The 11,171-nt window shown below is 38.6% G+C and overlaps 1 long non-coding RNA gene across 1 annotated transcript; it reads right to left on the bottom strand.

Annotated features, from left to right (window-relative positions):
• Positions 1-3,098: 3,098 nt before the first annotated feature.
• LOC120243128 lies at positions 3,099-10,753 on the bottom strand. Its single transcript, XR_005531227.1, has 2 exons — positions 10,662-10,753; positions 3,099-3,277 (listed from the first exon to the last, which is right to left on the bottom strand). It is a non-coding gene; the product is annotated as an uncharacterized LOC120243128 (long non-coding RNA).
• Positions 10,754-11,171: the final 418 nt, after the last annotated feature.

Below are 11,171 nucleotides of genomic sequence, written 5' to 3'. Positions count from 1 at the left end.
TTTGTTGCCAAGAAAATGTAAATGAAAACCATGATGTGATAGCACTACATACTTACTGGAACTGCTAAAGTAAAAAACAAAAGAAAACAAAAAGCCTGCCAGTACCAAATTCTGGTAAGGAGGCAGAATAACGGGAACTCTTCTTTACTGTGGTTGAGTGTGGACAATAGTACAACCATGTTGGAAGACAGTTTGGCCATCTTATGAAGTATACATTCACGTGATTCAGACATCCCACTTGTGGGCATTTCAACTCCAAACGAGTTGAAACACACAGGAATGTTTATCACAAATTTTATTCAAAGTCATCCCAAGCTGGAAACAACCAAGATGTTCTTCAATAGGGTAACGGATACATTAACTTGATATCCATACAATGAACTATTACTCAGAAAAAGAAAAATAAAAAAGAATGGGCTATTGATTCATACACAATAACATAGATGAATCTTAAATGCATTCTATAAGTGAAAGAAATCAGACCCCAATGGCCACAAGTGGTATAATTACTCCTTTATAAAATTTTGGAAAAGGCACATTTGTGAGGATAGAAAATGGGTCAGTGGTTGCCAGGGGTTGAGGGAACAGGGAGAGGTTTTCTATATAGTGGCCACATCAGGGAGCTTTTAGGGCAGTGGAATGCTCTAGATGGCACTGGAGTGGTAGAGATACATGAATCTATGCATTTGTCAAATCCCATAAAACTGTGCACTACAAAGAATGAATTTTAATGTATGCACATTGAAAACAAAATTGACCAAGATGTCAGGGAGATCCCAATAGGAAATACAGAAAAAACTACTTGCTGAGTAGCAACTTTTTTTTTTAATGTTTATTCATTTTTGAGAGACAGAGCGCAAGCATGTAAGGGGAGAGAGAGGAAGACACAGCATCTGAAGCAGGCTCCAGGCTCTGAGCTGTCAGCATAGAGCCGGATGTGGGGCTCAAACTTGTTGAGATCATGACCTGAGCTGAAGTCAGATGTCTAACCGACTGAGCCACCCAGGAGCCCCTGCTGAGTAGCAGCTTTTAAAGAGTGTCAACGAGGGGCGCCTGGGTGGCTTAGTCGGTTAAGCGTCCGATTTCGCTTACGTCATGATCTCGCGGTTCGTGGGTTCGAGCCCCGCGTCGGGCTCTGTGCTGACTGCCAGCTCAGAGCCTGGAGCCCATTTCAGAGTCTGTGTCTCCCTCTCTCTCTGACCCTCCCCTGATCACGCTGTCTCTCTCTCTCTCTCCTAGAAATAAATAAAAATATTAAAAAAAAAAAAGAGTATCAAAGAGTAGAAAAAACAAACAGCAATAAATGTAGTATAATGACTTCAAAAAAGTTGGTGTGTAACCTTTTCCCTCTTCTCGAGACACTGTGATGAATGCTGTGTTGATGCAAGCTCCGGAAGAGCAAGGCCTGTGTTTGTCTCCCTCTGTAGGCCTAAGGGGTACAGTACAGTGTTTCTTCTCAAAGGAAGAATATTCCCACCACCCTTTTTAAAAGAAAAATTTCTCATAGGTTGTCAGCTCATAATGTTGACATCTTTTATCCTCTTGCTTTAAGGATATGCATAAGCATAAAATATACAATTTTTATGCTTATAATTTTTATGCAGCAATGAACTGTAACAGCAAACTATAACCACAGTAAAGCTCAATCTAATAACAACATTAAATTGGTGAAACCAAATCACTGCTCACAACGTGGTTGGGTATTTTGAGGTGCACAGACTGGACTGTTGTTGAGACTATTCAATGATCTCTGCCTCTATTTTCTCCTCAATTACACAAACCTCATTTTTTAGAACATGCCTTAATGCCATATAAGATGGCTTGAAGACATTGGGAATCACTTCCCACAGTAACAACCATCATAATTACTATTAGACCCTGTTATAATTACTCTATTCCCACCTGTACCTAGTCTGTGTGCTAAATAAAATTCCATGTAAGTTGAACTTGATCCTTGTCTTCTGAGGACACTGAGTATGAAGATAACACAATGATGCAGATGGACATAATCTATGTTTTAGGCAAAAAGAATATGTTGGCAATTATGAGGGAAGGTTCAGCTATCTTTGTCCAGAGTCTTTGTCTGCTTTAGAAGATTCTGACAGGAGAAAGATGCCAACACCATCTTCAGGTGGAATTTCAAACTCGTGCACCACTACACTGATCTATTTTGAACTACATGAAATTCCCTAAGGTTACAATAATGCTTTTTATTGTGCTTTCAAGACTGAAAAAAAAAATCACTTATAGATGGTGATAACTCAATAACATAACTCATCAATTTAAATAGAAATCTGTAAAATGTGGTGCTTGGGTGGCTCAGTTAGTTAAGCATCTGACTCTTGATTTAGGCTCAGGTCATGTTCTCACGGTTCTTGAGTTTGAGCCCCACATTGGGCTCCACACTGACAGTGCAGAGCCTGCTTGGCATTCTCTCCCTCTCTCTCGCTCTTTCTCTCACCCCTTCCCTCTTTCTTCCCCTCCCCCATGCACATGTGGGTGCACGTGTTCTTTGTCTCTCTCAAAACAAATAAACTTAAAAAAAAGAAATCTAAAAAAGAATTGTTTGACACCTGGTTCTGTTGATTATCTGTGATCTAGAGAAATTCATGTTATAACAATGGATAGTCAAGTGTGTACTGGAGTAATTTTTGATATATTTCATATGAAAGTAAAACATGCCTTTGAATTTTTACAATGCTGCTGCCAGGTTTTGCTCAAGTCTGTAAGACAGCAAGTCAGGGGCAGCACTAGGGATCTGTGAGAGAAAGACAATGACTGGCATATTTTTCCGCAGCGCTCAATGTGACTCCTGGCTCAACAACTCACAGACAAGACAGTCATAGATTTCCCTGCTCCCTTCATCCTGTGCATGTGCCTCCAATACCATGCTTGAGAAACAGCCACAAGGAAATGGATACACGTGTGGGTGATGGGGCCAAGTCCTGGCAGCCACGCTTACCAGCCATATTGTCCTTGGGAAAATCACCAGCCTCTCTGTGTTTGCATCACCTCATCAGTAAAGTAATGTAAGAGTGACGAGGTTCAAATGATGAGATGTAGGTAATGTCCTGAGAGAAAAGCTTGATACCAGGACATACTTCATAAATGTCAGCTATTATTATTGTCACACTTAACACATTGGGTTGTAATCACCCATTTCCTCTTTTTGCTTTAAATTCGATGGTTCTGTGAGTTCTTGGGGGGCAGGGACCACAATTTCTTCCTCTCTGTACCCACAGCTCTGGCCACACAATACTCCATCAAGGTGTCTGAACTGCAGAGAGGGAATAGAATTGGAAACAAAGAGATTGTGACCAAGCAAAAAGGACAAAATGAGTAACCTTCTCTTTGGAGTAGAGAATAGTAATACCTGTGTGACACTTCAGGGTCAACCTCTGTCCCCAACATATTTTCATCTCAATGCATTTAACAAATTATTCCTCGAAGTGCCTTTGGGTGGCCTGTTGACAGTGATTCTGCACCTACAGTTTGTTTTCTCTGTTGTAAAATAGACCTGAATGCTGATAAGTGAACCAGTTTTTAAAAAGCTGTGTACTAAGGTGTTGGAAATATTTTGGTCTGGGTGTTGGATATATATTATATGTCTATAATCTTATAATTTCCAACTTCATTTTATGTGTATACATATATATATACACACACACAAACACATAGATATGTTTGTGTGTATGTATATATAATACCTTAAAACAAAATTTTAAAAAGGCCTTTGCCCATCAATTGCAATTCCACCTGACACATGTTTACAAGGTCATCACTGCTACCCCGAGTGTCCTCTCCTTGGTACCTCCTAACCTACTGATCGCAAAGGCATCCTGTGTCTACACAGCATATGGGAAAATGGGAAATCTCTTGATACTCACTTTGAATAGGCAAGCCCTCTAGGCTTCAAAACACTGAGGCTTTTTGTTAAAGAGCACCCAAAATTAATGTTCATGTATCCACCAGAGGGAGCCAACACAGCCAGAATAATAATATACTGACCTTAGCAAAACCACCAATCAAGTTTTTCAGACAAGGACTGCAGAGTTCCAACACATGCAAGTCTCAATTTCTTAGTTCCTAGGAAGGATGTGAACTTTTACTGAAGTCAGATCTCACTGATGGCTTTATTTTTATCCTCAAAAGTAGACATTTAATAAGTGGCAACCGACTTTGGAGGCATTAACACTAATAAATGTCTACTAAGAATAAGGATGTGAGTATCAGGATAGCTCATCTTTGAAAAACACTTTACAAATTATGAAGAATGTTCAGGTGAAGAAGCGATTTTTACAATTTTTCTTCTTAATACAGGAATTTAATTTATAAATGCAGTTTGTGCCTGTTGGAGATGAAAAAGCAGTTTCCATTGCCTTGATATAGGGCTACCATTAACATATATGGAAATTAGAAGAAGGCATGCCTGTGAGTTATGGGGCATGGTTCTTCCAGCAGAGCATGGAATGGATTTCAGGCCCCACACACCCTACCAGACAGCTCTGTACTGGAACAACTACACAAGCATATTTGCAGTCCCAAAATCTGGGCAGTGGTGGCCCAGGGGATGTTTTGATAAGGACCATTCATTGATAAGAACTGCAATATTTTCCTAATCTCATGTAAAATGCAGATCTAAGACAAGTGGGCACTTGCCTCCTTCCAATCAGAATGCTGACCTTGGGCTCTTCCTGTAGAGAAATTCTGGATCTGCTACTGAGGCATAGAAATAAACATTTTCCATCCTGTTTTCCCCTGCCTTCAACTCACCCTGCTGGAAAAGTCTTGCTCATATTTTCCAAATTGCCTTTTTCTTTATAATTTCCATTTCCTGATCCTTCCTCATCTTTTTTTTGTAACCATGACTTTTTCTCATTGGTCTAACATTTTTGTAGGTGGAAACTGATAGCAGGCATTCACTTGCACATCTTACATGTGATCATTTCTCAGCCCTTACCTTATTTGACCTGACAACACCTCCTAATTATTTGGATCACACTGTTCTTAGAAAACAGTTTCTTCACGGGCACCTGGGTGACTTGGTCGGTTGAGCATCTGACTTTGGCTCAGGTCATGATCTCATGGTTTGTGGGTCTGAGCCCGATGTCAGGCTCTGTGCTGACAGCTTGCTCAGAGCCCAGAGCCTGCTTTAGATTCTGTGTCTCCTTCTCTCTCTGCCCCTCCCCCACTCACGCTCTGTCTCTGTCTCTCAAAAATAAATAAATGTAAAAAATATTTTTTAATAATAAAAAAAAAAGAAAACAGTTTCTTCACTTGGCTTCCAGGACACAGTTCTTTGGATTCTCCTTCTTCCATGCTCGCTGCTCTTTCTCGGTCCCGGCACTGATTCCTCCTCGTGTTCCTGATTTCTAAAGGTTGACATACACCAACAATTCTCTCCGCTGCTCTGTCTACACCATTGCCTAGAGATCTCAGCTCACCTATGGCTTTACATGCCATCTATCATGAAACAACTCACAAGTGTAATTCTCCCCCAGCCTCTACCTTGAACTTGATACATATTCCTACTCAGCATCTCTATTTGGATATTTAAAGGCATCTCAAATTGACTGCCCCAAAGAAAACTCTTAAAATTTTCCCTCTACCATGTGCTCCTCTCACAGTCTTTGTCCCTTCCCCCCCCCCAAAAAAATGTTATGTATCTCCTTTTTTGGTTGTTTATGCCAAAAACCTTGGAGTGATCCTTGGCTCCTGTCTTTCTCTCACTCCCCACATCAGCAAATGCTGTTGGTTTCAAGTTTGAAATATTCCCAGAATGGGATTACTTCACTACCACCTCCACAGCTATTGCTTAAGTCTAAATCAGCACAACCTCTTGGACTCGATTATTGGAATAGTCTTCTAGTTCACTTCCCTGATTCTGCCTTTCCTCCCCTCTCCACTCTCCAACCAGAGTCAACATTCTTTACTATAGTCAGAATGATTCTAAATGAGCTTAAGTGAGACCGTGTCTGTCCTCTGTAAAACATGTCCCACCTCACACAGAGAAACTCAAGAAACTTGAAGACTCTACATGGTCAACGAACCTTGGGTCAGTGATCCGAAGGTTCCACATAGACAGCCCTCTGCTGTATTTCTGGATATTGTGCAAGCTTCACCGTCCCTTGTGCACTTTCTTTGAACATGTCAAACCTGCTCCCACCTCCAGGTCTTTGTACTTGCTGGTCTGTCTGTCAGGATTGCTCTTCCTTCAGAGTCCTTATGCTTGCTCCCTCAACTCCATTAGTGTTTGTTCAAATGTCATCATAAAAGATAGGTTTTCCCTGACACACTACATTGAATAACCACCCTTCCATCACTCTCTATCTCCCTTACCCTGCATTATTTTCTTTCCTAGCACTTCCTAACACGTCTCTCCATTGTATGGATGAGAATTGGGTATATATATTTGCATATACATATAATATATATATTTGTATGTGTGTGTGTGTTTGATCACTGTCTTTCTCCTTATCAAGACTACTCTATGATAGAAAGTATTTTGTTTCATTCATTGTTATATTTCCCACTGCCTAGGAAAATGGCTTGCACATAGCAGGTGTTCAATAAATATTTGTTGAATGAATGTAGAATAAATTTAGGCAGTTTATATAGACTAAAAGTTATATAAAATATATGAAATAAAATGTGTTAAAAATTTCCTGTGTTGCCCAAGCATGACCGGACATCTTGAAATGCATTTAAAGAGACACAGAATTTACTCTTGAAGCACAATGAAGACACATAATGTTTGCTGAATATTGGAGTGAAATCTGCCATCTTTATGTTCCATGATTGTCTAAAGGGAATTTGGGCAAAACAGGAGCTACTCACTAACATTACTTAAAACTTTTTGGCCTTATATTGAATCACAAAGCATTATGTGTATTACATGTTTGTTTCTTTTTACCAATTGCTATCAAATTCTATTGCTAAACAGGATTTGTATAAATGTTATAAGCTCACCTGAATGAATATATTATGAATGTCATAGTACATTATTGCTGAAGAATCGAGGCTGATGTCTTAGGAGGGAATATCCACCAGTGAAGTCAGAAATTGTTTCTATATATCACCCAATTGCCAAAGCTAATTGCTTACATAAAAAGTCCTTGATGTATGTTGTTAGCATATTAAAGTATATTTACTGAAGTTGAATAGATGATGTAAATGACATATAGTTTAAGTATACTCGAGAAAAACAAAAGATAAATTCATTTACAACAGGGTATAATTAAGGAAAAGTTTTTACTTAAAAAAATCCCCACACTATACTTAAAAAAATGGGGCATTTGGGTGGCTTAGTCAGTTAAGCATCTGACTCTTGATCTCAGCTTATGTCTTGACCTCAGAGTCATGAGTTCAAGCTTCACACTGAGTCCTATTCTGGGTGTGGAACCTGCTTAAAACAAACAAACAAGTAAACAAACAAACAAAAAACCACACTAATAGCTAACCTGGTTTATAGTAGCCTAAAGAAGAACACATATCTAAAATTTCCTAATATTTCCTTCCTTACATTTTTTAGTATTTGATCTTTATCTTTGAAATGAACATGTAGAGGTAAAAATACAATATGAATCAGATATTTTAATGCTTATGTAATATAGAGGCCATGTACCAGAGTGGTTGGAGCCTGGGCTTTGGACTTGTCCTGCCTGGGTATGAATCCTGGCTCTGCTACTTCCTGGCTGTGGGTCTTGGGCAAACTCTCTTGTCTATGTGATTCTGCTTCTTTATAGGGTGGTTGTGAGAAATAATGAGATGGTTACTGGTAATACATGTAGACCATCACGGAGTGTAATCACTCAATAAATACTAGCTATTATTATCAGCTCTATATAATGAAAGTAAAGTTCTGCCATCACATCCCCCTTTGTAGCTAATAGGCTGAATTAATCCAATTTGCACTAATTTGTCAAAAACATCCAAATAGTCTCGTCTGAAATTACTCCTAAAGAAAGAGAACCTTTTATACAGCAGAGGAATGCTTAGCACCTTCTTTAAAGATGCCAGTTTCTCTCCAGGAATCTACTGATTACGTACACTTCAGATGGCATAATTGGTACTCAGAGCCCTTAGAGATGTTTCCTGGGTTATTGCTTTTAAAAAGCTCTGTGAAAGCCAATAGTAAATACCAGCTTCCAATGTGTTTCATTATTGATATTGATATTTTGAGATCATGACAAAGGCAGTGAGAATCATGATTAGTTCATGAATTCTCTTCATTTTACACTCTTTTCAGCTCTGTTATCCCCAGCCAGCACCCACCAATGTGCATACACACACACACACACACACATTTTTATCTCACACTTCCCATTTAAAAGTTGAGAAGATGATTTGTTATGTATCCATATTCACTTTAGTGTTTGTGCTTTTGAATCCTCTTTTAGGGAAGGCTGTATTATAATAAAGATTTGTGTCCTTATCTCAGCCTTTCTCACCATATTAATTTTGTGAGACGTGGTAGATATGATACAAGGTGTATTCTAGCCCTATTAATTCTATGACAGATTGTAGACTACTCTTACATTGAATTTGAAACTATAAAGTATGTTATGGTTTAGGGTACTTAACTCAATTCTTTCATTCATATTATGGAGGGACAGGCAAACCTTGCATAATTTTTTCCTAACCGAGTTTTCTTAATCTTTTTTTTAAAAATTGAAGTGAAGTTCACATAATAAGCAATTAACCACTATAAAGTATACAATTAAACAGCATTTAGTATATTCCTAATGTGGTTCAATCACCACCTCTCTCTAGTTTCAAACTTTTCATTATCCCAGAAAAATACCCCATACTCATTCAATAATCACTCCACATTCCTTCCTTCCCCCATCCCCTGTTTTCTTCCTCTATGGACTTTCCCATTCTGGATATATCCTATAAAAGGGATCACACTCTTTGTGTCTAGCTTCTTTTACCTAACACGTTTTCAAAATTCATTTAAGTTGTAGCCTATATCAGCATTTTGGTATTACTTATTGATGAACAATATCTCATCATATTTGTATATCACAATATGTTTATCATTTATCCATTGATGGGCATTTGGATTGTTTCCATATTTTTGCTTCTATGAATAATGCTGCTATAAACATTCATCTACAAGTTTCTGTGTGAATATATGTTTTCATTACTTTTGGATATATACTCTCGAGGTGGAATTTCTGGGTCATATGATAACTCCATGTTTAATTTTTTGAGGAAATGCCAAAATATTTTCCGCAGTGGCTGCATCAATGTACATTTCCACCAGCCATGGATGAAGGTTCTTACTTCTCCATGTCCTTGCCATTATGCTCCATTTTGGTTATTTTTTTTTTATTAATGCCATCCTAGTAGGTATGAGATGGTAGCTTACTGTGGTTTTGATTTTCTTAATGACCAATAATATTTAACATCCTTTCATGTATTTATTTGCCATTTGTATATCTTCTTAGGAGAAATATCTGTTCATGTTCCTGGGCCATTTTAAAAATTGGATTGTCTGTCTTTTTGTTGTTGAATTGTGAGAGTTATTTATATATTCTGGAAATTAAAGTTTTATCATATATGTGATTTATAAGTATTTTATCCCATTCTGTAGCTAGCCATTTCACATTCTTGATAATGTCAATTGATGTACACACTTTTGACATTTTTATGAAGTCCAAGTTATTTTTTCTTTTGTTGCTTGCTGTCAAATTTAGGAGTCCACTGGAGCACCTGGGTGGCTAAATCCGTTAAGTGTCCAACTTCGGGTCAGGGCATGATCTTGCGGTTCATGAGTTTGAGCCCCACATCGGACTCTGTGCTGGCAGTTCAGAGCCTGGAGCCTGTTTCAGGTTCTGTGTCTCCCTCTCTCTCTGCCCCTCCCCTGCTCATGCTCTGTCTCTCTCTGTCTCTCAAAAATAATAACAAAAATTTTTTAATGTTAAAAAAACTAATTAAAAATTTAGGAGTCCATTGCCAAATTTATGTCAATCCTCAAATTCATATGGAACTTCAAGGCACCCCAAATAAACAAAACATTATTTAAAAGGAAAAACAAAGTCTGAGTACTCATGCTTCCTGATTTCAAAGCTTGCCACAAAGCTACAGTAATCAAAGCAGTGTGGTACTGACATAAGGACAGACATATAGTCCCATGTAATAGAACTGGGATTCCAAAACTAAACCCAAACATCTAGACCAATTGATTTTAAAACATATTTTTTTATGTTTTTATTTCATTTTTGAGAGAGAGAGAGAGAGAGAGAGAGAGAGAGAAGAGAGCGCTAGTGGGGGAGGGGCAGAGAGAGAGGGAGATTCAGAATCTGAAGCAGGCTCCAGGCTCTGAGCTGTCAGCACAGAGCCTGACGTGGGGCTGGAACTCAAGGACTGCGAGATCATGACCTGAGCCGAAATCTGATGCTCAACCGACTGAGCCACCCAGGCGCCCCTAGACCAATTGATTTTGGACAAGGATGCCAAGACCTTTCAACGAGGGAAAAAAAATATTCTCTCGACAACAAATGGTGTTAAAACAACTAAATATCCAAATGCAAAGAAATGAAGCTGCACCCCTACCTTATTCCACATGCAAAAATTAACTCAAAGGGACCAAAGACTTAAATATGAAAGCTAAAACAATAAAACTATTAGGAAAAAAAATAGGAGAAAATACTTACCATGGATAATTTCAATCCACAGATAATTCTCTACTCCAGATAAAGTGAACATCTCCGGGGCGCCTGGGTGGCTTAGTCGGTTAAGCATCCGACTTTCGCTTAGGTCATGATCTCGTGGTTCGTGGGTTCGAGCCCCACGTCGGGCTCTGTGCTGACTGCCAGCTCAGAGCCTGGAGCCTGTTTCGGTCTGTGACTCCATCTCTCTCTGACCCTCCCCTGCTCACGCTGCCTCTCTCTCTCTCCTAGAAATAAATAAAAATATTAAAAGATAAAATAAAATAAAAGTGAACATCTCCATCATAACTTTTGCCCATGGAGACCACAGAGATAGTAGTAATGCTGACTGACTTGAGTTTTATCTCTTTTCATTCCCCTATCCATTAGGATAGATATTTCATAACAAATGTCCTTTTTTAAGGTAATCAGAAAGACAAAGAATCATGCACTTGGGCTAATTCTGGCAAAAAGTACCACTGGCCATGAGTAATAAAAATAAAACCCAAATACACA

Source organism: Hyaena hyaena, unplaced genomic scaffold, assembly GCF_003009895.1.
Source record: "Hyaena hyaena isolate Hyena2069 unplaced genomic scaffold, ASM300989v1 scaffold_333, whole genome shotgun sequence".
Lineage (NCBI taxonomy): Eukaryota > Metazoa > Chordata > Mammalia > Carnivora > Hyaenidae > Hyaena > Hyaena hyaena.
The sequence above is the reverse complement of the archived record's forward strand: the minus strand, read 5'-3'. Positions and strand labels throughout refer to the sequence as shown.